Source organism: Sorex araneus, chromosome X (assembly GCF_027595985.1).
Source record: "Sorex araneus isolate mSorAra2 chromosome X, mSorAra2.pri, whole genome shotgun sequence".
Taxonomy (NCBI): domain Eukaryota; kingdom Metazoa; phylum Chordata; class Mammalia; order Eulipotyphla; family Soricidae; genus Sorex; species Sorex araneus.
In genome coordinates this window covers 92,132,894-92,147,095 of record NC_073313.1, presented here as the reverse complement: position 1 = coordinate 92,147,095, position 14,202 = coordinate 92,132,894, and the positions used below count along the sequence as shown (strand labels likewise).

Sequence of the window (14,202 nt, the reverse complement as noted above, 5' to 3'; positions counted from 1 at the left end):
TGCCTATACCTGGAAATGCTCAGGGTTTACTCCTAAGTCTGGACTCAGTGATTACTCCTGGCTAGGTCAGTGGACAGAACTCTGGTCATCACATGCAAGATGTAATTCTACGCACTGTAAAACTGCTTCAACCCCTGTGTATGTAATATCTTATATGTGCTTTATAGGTGGAGATAGAGTCCCGAGAATTAGTACAGTGGGTAGCGTATTGCCTTGCATGCTGTCAACCTGGGTTCTATATCCAGTACCCCATATAGTCCCCTGAGCACTGCCAGAAGTGATCTTTGAGTGCAAAGCAGCAGCAAGCCATGAGCATTGTCAGGTGTGGTGCCCTCCCCCAAAATAGATGGAGATGAAATTTTAAAATCATGGCTTCTACTAGCCAGAGTAAAAGTAATCAAATAAATGGCTGCTGTGACATTTTACACATGTACATAATATTTATTCTCTCTTGATACTTATCGTTTGTACCCACAATGTTCTGTAAGATGTTATAAATATGTTATATAGTCAAATAGACTCAATACTGCCCACTGATGATGATGAGAAAGTGGTTGAAAGAATATTTGAAAATATGTTTATTCTCTATAGTCTGAGAGATAACGCGATATCAAATGAGCATTTTTTACCCTTTAAAAATAAATTAGAAACAGCACGCATAAGATGACAAAAATAATATATATGTGTGTGCTTATATTCACCCATTGCTATCATTTTCTGTTTATTTTCAGTGTTTATAGTTGTGGCTTTAAACTACAGAAGCATATCCCTACTGGAAATAATTCATTTATGTGTAAATATGTACACTTATGTGGAGAAATTTTGAGGTCACAGAGATGGTACTGCAGATAAAAAGCTTGCTTTGCAAATAGCAGTCCAATCTTGGATCTCTGGCACTGCACAGAGTACCTACAGCCCACTGGGAACAATACCTAAGCAGAGCCAGGAGGAAGTCCTGAGAACAGTCTGCTGTGGCCTAAACACGCCATGGAAGTTTATATTTTTAATTTTTATCACTTACCATTTTAGCTCTTTCATAAGGATTGCATGCTATATTGTACACTTTGGTATGCTAAACTATGCCTTAAAGTGTTGCTTACCTCCTGGTAGCTATATAGTTATCAGAAGCAATGACAAACATATTTAGGAATATGCTTAATACTGTTGATGGCATGATTAATGGAACCAGTGATTTTATTTGGGAAACTTTTAAAAACTGTTTTGACAAGTGGCCTGTCAAACCGTAAAGCTGACAAGAAAGATTCTTTCCAGGAAGTTATAAACAAATGATAAAAATTCAGCAATGTCAGGACAAGAGAGATAGTACAATGAGTAGGGTAGTTGCTTTGCACGCTGTGGATTATGGTTTGATCCCTGACACCCTGTGACCCCCATAGCCCTCCAGGGATGATTTCTGAGCAAAGATCTAGGAGGAAGCCTTAAGCACCACTAAATGTGGCCCTCCAAAACAAAAATTCAACAAAGTTTTGGTAAGATAAAAATTTTGATCAGGGGCTGGAGTGATAGCACAGCAGGTAGGGCGTTTGCTTTGCATGTGGCCGACCCGGGTTCGATTCCCAGCATGCCATATGGTCCCCTGAGCACTGCCGGGAGTGGTTCCTGAGTGCATGAGCCAGGAGTAATCCTGTGCATCGCCACGTGTGACCCAAAAAGCAAAAAAAAAATTTCTTTTGATCATTTGCATGTTTTTACTTTTTAAATGTTTATCTAAAGATGATCTAAATGATTATCTAAAGATTAACTAATGATTATCTAAAGATTATCTAATGAGTATCTAAATGATTATCTAAAGATTATCTTATTATGAATGTTCCTAAGAGGATATATATATGTGTGTGTATGTTTGCCTATGTATAGTTGTGTATATACAGATATGTGTAAATACACACCTTATAGATTATAATATATTATACCCCATAGATTACAATTTATAGTATACCCTAAATATTATAATATATAGGGAATATGTACCCACTGTATCACTGTCATCCCATTGCTCATCGATTGCTCGAGTGGGCTCCAGTAACGTGTCCAATTGTCCCTGTCACATGCTAGTGTAGCCCAATGGCATCAGCTCACTCCAGGAACATGAAGAACACGTTGTTATTACTGTCTTTGGCATGTCAAATACGTCACAGGTAGCTTGCCAGGCTCTGCCATATGGGCAGGATATCCTCGGTAGCTTGCCAGGCATTCTGAGAGGGACAGAGGCTTTGAGCATATATAGCTGAACCGGAGGTGATTTGTGGGTGTGTCTCCCACATACCTAACTTTTGGCCATTTAATTTCTTGGTAAACTTGACCCCGAGTTGTTGGGGTCTGGCCAAAGGCACAGCAGCAAATTTGGGTTATCTGGAAGCCTGAAGGCACCATCAGGCTGCTGATGCACTCACCCCACAGGTACAGGTTAACCAGCTAGCAGCAGCATATCCATTAAAAATTATTTAAGATTTAGTATCAATGTTTTATCACTGGAGCGATAGCACAGCAGGTAGGGCATTTGCCTTGCACGTGGCCAAACCGTATTCAATTCCCAGCATCCCATATGGTCCCCTGAGCACCGCCAGGAGTAATTTCTGAGCACAGATCCAGGTGTGATGCAAAAAGAAAAGCATTTCTAAATTATGCATATTCTAATTTTACATATATACATACATATATATGTATATATATGTGATCATAAGTGCAAAAAATTCTAGAAGCCTTGCTCAGGATGCCAGATTAAGTATTTTAAATGCTTCATCTCAAATATTCTTCACTGCAAACCTACTGCACTACTATTCCCTTTATAAATAAAGCGACTATCCTGATTTAAAATGTTGCCCAATCCTAGCATCCCTAGGAACCTAACTCTGCCCAAACTTCTTGCTCCCACACAGGTAAACAAATCTACCCTGTTCAACCCCAGTGCCAACTAGTCTGGTAGGTCCTGAGCATTCCTTGGGGCTCGATTGTGCCCTAACTCTGCCCACTGCTGCTGGAATACTGAGCTAGCAGCCACTCGCCACTCATATGAGCTCTCTCTATTCTTCCAACTTCACATTGCAGACACCTATACCTGGTGGAAACCCACAAGCTTGGATATATCCCCGTGCCCCGACCCCAACCGTATGAATATTGTGCAATTAGCATCCATTTCCAATCTCCACTCACCTATCTAACAGGAAAACCCTCTCAGAGTGGTCATGGTGGTAAGAAACCACAGTCACACACTGTAGCTAGAGTAGTAGGGCCAATAATAGCATTGAAAGTAGCCCAATAATCCACAACAACAGGCCACAAAATCACAAAATACAAATGTCTGTAAGTGCCTATTCCGAAAAGCTGATTTGGTAACTAGAGAATAAAAGCTGTCTGGGATGAGTGAATAATCAAAAGAACTAGAGCTATGATTGAGTAAAGTACTCATCCAGTCTAACATAAACAACAGTTTATTCCATAGTTGCTGTGTCTTTCCTTTGCCTAAAATTACACTGGGAATTAGAATTTCACCGGAAGTTTCCTTTTAGAACTTATTAAATCACTATTTAGTAAGTGGTAAAGAAAATCTTCTAAAAAAGTAATATTCAACTTCTCCAAGGGAACTTTTATCTCAGTTTGTCACCAGGATTAAAAACCCCTTGTTTAGAGCCCTAGACATTTTTTTTTTTTTTTAGGATGGAGCAAAGTTTTATTTTCAGACACTTTCACAAAGAAGCTTCTCAGTGGCTAAGCTCTCCAGTGGGGAGAAGAGCAGAGTTCTCCGCAGCAGTTCCAGCGGCTCTGCTCAGGGCCGGGGCTCCTCCTGGCCACAGTGGTGAGGGGGGGGAATGTCCTTTCATTTCTTTATTAGCTTATCTCGCTGCTTCCTGATGGCATTCAGGCGACGGATCGTTTTCTGCTGAAGCAGACTTTTAACGAAATCCTCGTATTCTATCTTACACTCCTTCTCTGATCGCGTGCCACCAATCCAATGTGTGCATTCTATCCATTCTTTTTCAAAAGCATGGCATAGACTTGGAATCTTGTGTGGCTGCTCAGCGCTCTGGACTGTCACCCAGCGGTCTATGTTAATACCCAGTCTTTTCTGTACATCGAAGGAAGGCACGGCGTCCTGCCTCTGCGCGCTTGTACCTTCGTTGGCACCGCTACCCGACGACCCCTAGAGCCCTAGATAATTTTGAAAGTCTTTGGTATATATGCTCTTCCCTCCCTCAATAACCTGTGCTCCAGAATTACTGATAGAATAAACAGACAAACTTACCGTGAAGAGTGGTGAAATAAATAAAAGAAAAAGTCGAAACATAAAGTTATGTTAATATCTAATAAGGAGTTGCCAAAACTATGCTATCCCAGAAACTCTCCTACTCTGCACTAAAGTTCTTGCTTTAAAACTAAAGAAAAAATTTCTCTTAATACTGAACATATGGCTTGGTTAACAGGGCAGTAAGAATTCATCTCTTCCTTTCTACTTTTACAAATTTTCTAAAAGACAAAATAAAATTTGAGTAATTATTTATTAAATGTTTTAATAAATAAAAAGCTTAAAAGAAAGACCTATATAATTTGCAGCATTTACAAAGAGACAGATCATAATATTACATATATATGGAAAGAAAGAAAGATCCATGGCTTAAACTCTAGGAAGGCTTGCTCCTTTTCCATCTTAGATGCCCTATATATACATACATGCACACATATATATACCCCTATATACACACCTACATATGCCCCTATATATTATAATATATTAATATTATAATACTACAATTATATTGCAGTTAAATATTATATATTATAATCACACTTTATTATATGGCATTAAATATCACAATATATTATAGTTATGCATTATATTATAATTACATTATATAATAATACATTATGATTATGATATATTGCTACTATGTCATAATTATAATACATATTATAATACATATAAATATATAGAACCAATATGTATATTGGTTCTTGAGCCACATCCAGTGGTGCGCAGGTCTTATTTCTGGCAAGGTTTGGTGAATCATATGCGGTTCCAGAATTGAACCCAGTTTGGCTGCATGTAGGGCAAGTGACTTAGCTGCTGTACTATCTCTCTTTCCCAGGGGATTTTTTAACAGTTAAAAATAACATTTTTCAAAATGGACAATATTTGAACTAAAAGTGCTGCTTTCAAGCTTCTAAAAAAAATAGAACATATGGATATCTGCAGCCAACTTAAATTTTCTCTAAGAATATCAGTAGAATCAGGGTTTCAGTTTCCATTTATCGAATACCAAAACATAAAATGAAAAATATCTACAATGCCTTGATTTTTTAATTTTAACATGTGTGATTGAAATTGCAGATATTTTGAAAGTATCCAGATGGAATTTTATCTTTTTCAATATGTTAAGCATTGCAGAAATATATTTTTTCATCTACCTACCTGCAGATAAAAATAGTGTTTATTGTAATTTTTCCTATTCCTTTAAAATATACATTTCTATTTACTATTAGTTTCAACTTAGCTTTTTGTCAGAGTGGTCTTAAATGTTATATATCATATTAGATCTTTAAAATAAGTATTTGCAATCTTGTGTAGTTTTAATATTCTACCCATTAAAAGTTAGGGTTACTCCTAAGGTGAAAATATAAATTATTATATATGCATGTATATCACTGTATTACTGTCATCCGGTTGTTTGTCGATTTACTCAAGTGGGCACCAGTAACGTCTCTATTCCTCCTAGCCCTGAGATTTTAGCAGCCTCTCCTTACTCATCTTTCCCAATGATTGGAGGCTTTTTCAGTGTCAGGGGAATGAGACCTATCATTACTGTTTTTGGCACATTGAATATACCACAGGTAGCCTGCCAGGCTCTGCCTGTGTGGGCAGGATACTCTTGGTAGCTTGCCGGGCTTTCCAAGTGGTAAGTGTGTGTATATGTATGTATATATATATATATATACATATATATAAAACTATCTATGATTTGTTGCCTACTGTCTGAGCTCCATATAATATGGTGTGGTAATTATGGAAAATGGGTAGGAAGTGTCACATGATGTGTCGCACCATCCGGAAAGCGGCCTGGAGTGAGGTGGCGGTTGGGTAATGGAGGTCAGCTGCCAGGGCTGGGTCCCTTGGGGAGGGAAGGGTTCTCACCCGCCACCCTCTGGGACACCCCGAGTGAAAACAGCCTGGTGTGGAGTCCCCTGGCATTGCTATGGGGCCCTCATTTTATATTCCCGTCGGGGAGGAGCAGCCATTGAGATCTGGAGGGTAGCCAATGAGGAGGCAGGGTGTGGCAGTATGTGGCTTATGGGTGTGATCCATGGGTCACTGGAGATTGGGGATAGCAGGCAGAGGATCTCTTCTTTCGGTTCCGTTGAGTCCAGAGTCCTAGGTCACAAAGTTTCGCATTATCTGGGTTCTGTAGGACTTCTTTCATGTGTGAGGCTTGGCCCGAGCATCCGAAAAGCGGCCTGGAGCCTGGCTGCAGTTAGGTAGTGGAGGCCTGGAGGTCGTGCCAGGCTTTTTTCACTCAAGGCGCCCTACAGAGGGGCAGGTGAGAAGCCCCCCAGCCCCAAGGGACCCAACTCTTGCAACTGACCTCCATGCATGTATATATGTGTAATTTATTTAAAATTTATTGACTTTAAAAATTGCCAACACGCTTATGGTCATTAACCATAAGAGCATTCCAGTACTTTAATACTACATATAACATGCTGCAAAGTGACTGGCTTCCATGTGAAAGCTCACCTCTTTCATCTACCCAGATACTTGTAACCAACAAACACAAAGTGTTCTCCACTGTCATTCTGTGTTTTACAGAGGAATTGTCATTCTCAATGCTATAAATGATAATATCATGCATCCCTTCCCATGGTACATCCATGGCCAAAGTGCGAGATTCCCTCCACCAATGTCCCAAACATCCTTCGTATCCACCTCTCCCCAGCCACTAATTCCATTAAACTCAGTTCTGTAAACCAACTCTCCAGTTCCTTTGCCTTTGACCAGTAGTTTAAGCTCATATGAGAAAGATCAGTCTGCATATCTCCCTTTCTTTCTGACTGATTTCACTCAGCATAATACCCTCTACTGCTGTCCATACCATGCAACTTTCATGATTTTATCATTTTGTTCCACAACATGGAATCCCATTGTGTAATTATATCATAACTTCCTGGTCCATACATCTGTATTTAGGCATTTGAGTTTTTCCATACCATTGTACTGTGCATCACAATGAACATAAATGTGCATATATCCTTTCAAATTAGCCTTTTCATATTTTGAAGACAGACACTAAGAAGTAATATCACTGGGTTCTGTGGCAGTTATGTTTCTTTTTTGAGTTTCCATGTTGCTTTCCATAGAGGCTGTACCAGATGACATTGCTACCAACAGTGAATGAGGGTTTCTTTCTCACCAATCCTTGCCAACACTTGTTTTAGTCTTTTTGATATATACCATCCTCACGGCTGTGTGATATCTCATTTTTATTTGATTTGTACATATATAATAATAACTGATGATGAGCCCCCTTTCATGTGCCAGCTATCTTCTTTGGGAAAGTGTCTGTTCATCTCCTCTTCACATTTTTGGATGGGATTCGTGAATTTTATTTTGTTATTGAGATTTGTGAGTGCCTTTTAAGTCTTAGATATAGGTCCTAGATTTTCCTTATACAAAGATGGAAGCTTACATGAGGTAACATTAACCCAACTATTCCAATTGGTTTTTTTTTTTTGGTGGGGTGATATTAAAAACGTAATGTAACATCCTTTTACTGGCATTTATTTTTCATATTAAAACATTATATATCCCATTATATACGATAAACTTTCAAGTCCACTCATCAGTTTGACTGTTTTCATGTAAACTACTTACATTATTATTCACAGAACTGAACACCATACATAGGTGTGGTCCAGACAGGCAAATTATTGATTTCCCTATTTAAAGTACTCGGAAAAGCTTGGCAATCTCCCTGTGGCATATTCGATATGCCAAATACAGTAAAAGTAACAGGTCTTATTTCCCTGAGCCTGAAAAGAGCCTCCAATCATTGGGAAAAAATAAATAAGGAGAGGCTGCTAAAATCTCAGGGCTGGAATGAATAGAGACGTTACTGGTGCCCATTTGAGTAAATCGATGAACAACAGGATGACAGTGTGATACAGTGTGATTTATACCATACTGTTTCTTTTTTCTTGTGACTTTTTATTGGTTTCAAGACCTTCTCGGAGCTAGAGCAATAGAATAGTGGGTAGGGCGTTTGCCTCACACGCGGCCAACCCGGGTTTGATTCCCAGCATCCCATATGGTCCCCCGAGCACTGCCAGGAATAATTCCTGAGTGCAGAGCCAGGAGTAATCCCTGTGCATGGACAAGTGTGATCCTAAAAGCCAAAAAATAAAAAATAAAACAATCAAAAAGAAAAAAGAAAAAGACCTACTCTGATCTGCCTGCATAACAAATTGGCCTTAACAAGTATGTGCTACATAAATGCATCAAGGATAAATTTCCTAAGCCATCACTTCATATCTTGCCATCAAAATGCTAGCAATTCACTTAGTAATTTCTTAAGAATAAACCATGTCATTCTTTAACTACCACTAAAGATTTTTCTCCATATGTGTCAATGTACTTTTCTAGTTTGCTCTCTTGATTCCTGTACATAAACATCCATCGATGAAATGATTCCCTTCACTACTCCCCCGAAATTGCCATCATCTTCAGTATCTTCCTGAATCTTTCCCATCCCCTAAGGTGAAGTGATTCTTATGTGAAGTTTACTATATCCTATATTTTTTGTTGGAAATATACATAACATTACCTTCTAAATTTCAGTGTAACTTATAAGGTTGACCATATGAAACTGTCCTTAACCGGTCTTTCACCAAAACATAGTAGTTGCATGTTATATGCTATTACTATTTTAGTATAGCAATATTATAAGCTATACTCATGCTCCAGAGTTAGTAAAATATGCCACACTTAAAAGATATTAAATTTTATTTGATCCAGATTGGTTACCATCCTCATGTTTAAACTAGGTAAAGAAGTAGGAAATGAACTACTGTGGAGGTACCAGTTACTCTCCCATTTGATACATCCCTTCAGGACTCAAAACAATTTTGATCTGGTAGTTACATTAACACTTCCACACTGAAAAGACTTATTTCTTCCTTCACTTAGAATAAATTGGTCTGTTAAGCTATGAAGCATCAGGCATGGCCCTGCAGAAAATTAATAGACTGAGTGATTTTCCTAGGGTCTCACTTTCATTAATATAACTTAAATGCAAATCTACTTTTCTGTGTTTTAGGACCATACCCATTGGTACTCAGGGCTTCCTTCTGTGTTCAGGGAGGTGCTCAGGGGAACATATAGGGTACCACGGACTGAGTCCAGGTTATATGTATGCAAGGATACCTCTTTATCCGCTGTGCTATCTCTTCATCTCCTAATCCACTTTTTAAAGGCTGGCTTAATTTGTATGTTTTAATTCAAAATGTACAGGTTTTATTTTTTTTATTTTAATAAAACGTATTATTATTATTGTTGTTGCTAAGTCTTGTCTTTCTCATGTTGGACCTGCATAGTTAACTCTTTGATTCCAAATCCAGAACTTACTGCTTAATACCATAATGAGCTCTGTCATATCATAACTGTCATTTGTCAAGTGCTTCTGATTTTATCATCAATAGCTTTTTATCTTCTACATGTATTCATGACATCTACTAGTATGCTAGATATGTCATTCATATTTTCAGAGAACTCACTAATCAAATTATTAATGAGGGAAGAGACCAGATAATGTCATGGAATGGTATTGCAGATCTTTTAGATATTACTACATTTGAAAGAGATATTATTCTGTTATTTTAAATCCTTTGTTTTAACAACGTTACTGATGCCCACTCGAGCAAATCGATGAGCAACGGGATGACAGTGACAGTGACAGTGACAGTTTTAACGATACAACTAGCTATCGATTCCCTTAACTTTAGCATTAATTGGTCCACATTTTTCTGCCTTTTAAAGTATGGCCAAAAGCTGCTGTCTAGAGACACTATTTTGGTGTGTATCCATGGTTTATAATTTTATAAGAGAAAATAAAATTAAAGGGCATTTTTGAGGAAGGAGTGATTTCCAAATTTTCTTGGGTTAGTATGAAAGGATATTTTTCAATGGCTGCTCATAGGACATGGTTCTCAATGCATTGAGGTGGTGGCTCACATATTATTAAAGGTTTCAAGAAATAGACATCTATTAACTGATTACTCAAAGTACTGTGGTAGGTAGGATGCTCAGAAATAGCTATACAACCTTTTTTCATTAACACATGTTTTTTTATGGTCATAGACTGTTTTATCTCAATGTTTATTATCTTACAATTCCATGAAACTAATTACAAGTGTGGGCTTTCTATAAGATATTGTGAATAGTTCATTGGAAAAGGATTTTATCCTAAATAAAGCAGAAGCCCAAACTCTGATATAGGGCTTTTAAAAATTTTGTGTACTGCAAAAGAAATGCATTTACATCAAGGTTATTTTATGTGTGTAAAGTACATGTATATGTTAATATATCTAACTTTTCATATTTCAATTGTACATGTTTATTGCCCAAAGAGATATTTTATATCACAGTATTTACCTTAATTTCTGGGATTTATAGATATGTTTACTCTATTTTATCAAAATGCTTCTATTTGGCAGCCACTAAACTGTTTTATGATGCATTAGTAGAATAATATTATGCATGGCATGTGGCTCAGTGATAACATGTCTCACATGTATGAGGTACTGGATATTATCACGTGCTCTGTCTTCCGTTTCTTTATGTTATAGATTATATACTATCTATAATAGCTATCGCATGTAATATATTATATATGATATATCATAATATGTTACACATTTTGCACATATAATATTTGCACTATTCTAAGGAATACTCTGGTATTGGCAAGTCTGTCACATCATTTTTATTGTCAGGGTAAGGAGACATATCCTCAAATGTAGCAGAGGTATAGTTGCAATCTAACCATAGTAAGGTTTTAGAGCACTCCACATTATCCGTGTTATTATCTTCTGTTATATGATTTGCATATTTTATGTGCATGTGTGTCTGTGTGTGTGTAGAGCAGGGTACTTCAAGAAAAACATTTATTTTCTAATCTACTCTGGAAAGGGCAGATGTGAGCAGAATGTTGGGGGAAAAGAATAAAACAATATTTATAGTGTCTTTATTTTTTATTGAATCACCATGTGGAAAGTTACAAAGTATTCAGGCTTAAGTCTCAGTTATACAATGATTGAACACCCATCCCTTCACTAGTGCACATATTCCACCACCAAGAACCCCAGTATACTTTCCCTCCCGCCCCCAGCCCCCCATCTGTGTAGGTGATAATTTTCACTTTACTTTCACTTTACTTTGATTACATTCAATATTTCCACAAAAAACTCACTATTATTGTTTGGAATTTCCCCCGCAAAATCAGACCTCCTGTAAAGGAAACATTTGATAATTTGTTTTCCGTTGCTGAGAATGAAGAGATACGAGGTTTTGGATTTCTGTATTTTAGTATTTTAGTAACTAAGTCCAGAGAAATTTTTCCAGAAATTGCATCATTGCAAGCTCGTATCTCTCTTTAGTGGTCCTTATAATATGGCGGTCGCCACGCCTTCTCCTCCGGAAAGGAAAAAGCCGAGAGAGAAAAACCTTTCCCCTTCTGGGGCGGCATGGGGCGGTGGCTTAGTTCACAGTCTAGAGACATTTCTGCAAGAAGCTGCTGGTACCAAAAGTAGTCTAGCTGGCCTCCGGGATCATGGTCATCCAGCAACGGAGAGGCTGCACGCGTGCAGCCCCTCGGGTCACGTCTCGGCGGAGAGCCATAAAGTATCTTTTACAGTGAAACTATTTAGCACATGTCATCACTGTATCACTGTCATCCCATTGCTCATCAATTTGCTTGAGCGGGCACCAGTAACGTCTCCATTGTGAGACTTGTTGTTACTGTTTTTGGTGTATTGAATAGGCTATGGGGAGCTTGCCAGGCTCTGTCATGTGGGCAGGATACTAGTGGTAGCTTGCCGGGCTCTCTGAGAGGGGCAGAAGAATCGAACCTGGGTGGGTCACGTGCAAGGCAAACGCCTTACCCACTGTGCTATCACTCAAGCCCACATGTCATAACAAAAACATAAAATAAAATGTCCTCTCTTGGGCTAGAGAGATAGCACAGCGGATAGGGCATTTGCCTTGCACGCGGCCGACCCGGGTTCAAATCCCAGCATCCCATATGGTCCCCTGGGCATGGCCAGGGGTGATTCCTGAGTGCAGAGCCAGGAGTAACCCCTGTGCATCGCCGGGTGTGACCCAAAAAGCAAAAAAAAAAAATGTCCTCTCTTGTTGAAATGGTCAGTATTTTTCTACAGGTTTTGGGCCACAACCAGCAATGCTTACAGCATACTCCTCTTTCTAAGCTCGGGGATCACTCCTAGCAGGGTTTGGGGGACCAAATGTGCCATGGGATTGAACTCTAGTCAGCCAGGTGCCTTACTCGCTCTACTATTTCTCTAGCCCAAAGTGTTCAGTATCAGTCAGTGAAAGTATCTGTTTTCGTCCATTTTGGTAAGTTCTAGAGGCAAGAATTCAATACAATAAAAATTTAAGAGACACTTCAGTTTGAACTATGACATTCAAGTGAGGTGAGTATATTCCAATACTGAGGGGCAACATTCCACACATCAAATATCTCAGAAAAATGACCCATTGTTAAGTGCATGTGCTAACCAATTGTCAAGTGTTGTGCTGCTTGCAGCATGAACACTTCTGTGGATCACAGTGAAGCACACTGAGTTAGCTGGAGATGAATGAATGAAGCTCCCGGTGGCCAGGATAGCCAGAATCTTCCCAAGCTCACATTATGGGACCTAGGACTTGTGATAGCTGTTTTCCTTCGGATGTGTTCCTCTCCCAAAACAACCAGAAAATCCAGATAAGATGGCGTATTTTCCACAGAGGGCATCGTCATCAGTTCGGAACACAGATCAGTATCTGGAGAAATGGTACAACAGATAAGGCACTTGCCTTGCACGTGGCTGACCTGGGTTCTAGGTTAAATTTCCTGCACTGCATAGGGTCCCCAGAACCCTGCAGGGAGTGATCTCTGAGTACAGAGCTAGCCCTGAGCTCTTCTGGGTGTACAGCCCCACCTGTACACACAAATCAAACTGACTGTATTTACTCAAACATTTTCCTAAAGTCCTAGGTTGTCTCTAAACCTGCCACAATCAGGAAGGTGTGGTGCCAGCCACTGGAACTATACTCAATCATATTGTTATGTTTTGCCACTCCTTTAAAAAAATCTTCAAGCACGGGGAAAGTGGAATGTAGAGATTCAAGTAAGATACAACATTGGTATAAAAGTACAGAACCTAAGGCCAGAATGGTAACACAGTGGGTAGATCTCTTGTCTTGCATGTGGCTGGCCCAAGTTCAATACTCGGCACCTCATATGGTTGGCAGAGCCCCGATCCACACCACAGGAGTTATCTATGACTTCAGAGCCAGGAGGAAACAGACCAATGAAGTTTTTTTGGGTGTGTGTGGGGGGTGGCCTCGAAATGAAACAAATGAAAAAACGAGGTCCTTGTTTTTTTTTAAGGGACTCAATTTTCCACCTTATTTTCTAATGTGTATTTTGTGGTTTCATATTGAAAAATGCTTAAATGTTAAAAACTCCTTGTTGTTGCAGCCAGAGATAGTTCAGCGAGTTGGGTGCTTGCCATACACACACCTTAACTGGAGTTCTGTCCCTGGTTCCCTGAGCCACATCAGGAGTGATTGCTGAGCATAGAATCTGGGGTAAGTCTGAGCACAACCCAGACCAGGTATAGCCCCCAAACTAAACTGCAACACCAATGAAACTCCTGTATGCTAAATTGCACTTAAAATGTTGAACCTAGCATTTAGAACACAAAATACCTTTCTTGAAGGGCTATAGAGATAGTTCAGGGATGAATGTCTTTGTCTTGCACACTGTAGACTCCCCAATCCCGGTTTGTCTCCAGCACAGCATATTCTCCTCCTGAGCACACTCAGCTAAGAGTTTTGCTGGGTGTGCACCAAAAATAAATTATTTTCTTGAAAGCAGATACTGATTGAGTACTTAAAAGTCAGCATCATCTATAATA

The 14,202-nt window shown here is 39.0% G+C and overlaps 1 pseudogene; it reads right to left on the bottom strand.

The window, feature by feature from the left end:
- Positions 1–3,660: 3,660 nt before the first annotated feature.
- Positions 3,661–13,040, bottom strand: LOC129399751 (NADH dehydrogenase [ubiquinone] iron-sulfur protein 5-like; annotated as a pseudogene).
- Positions 13,041–14,202: the final 1,162 nt, after the last annotated feature.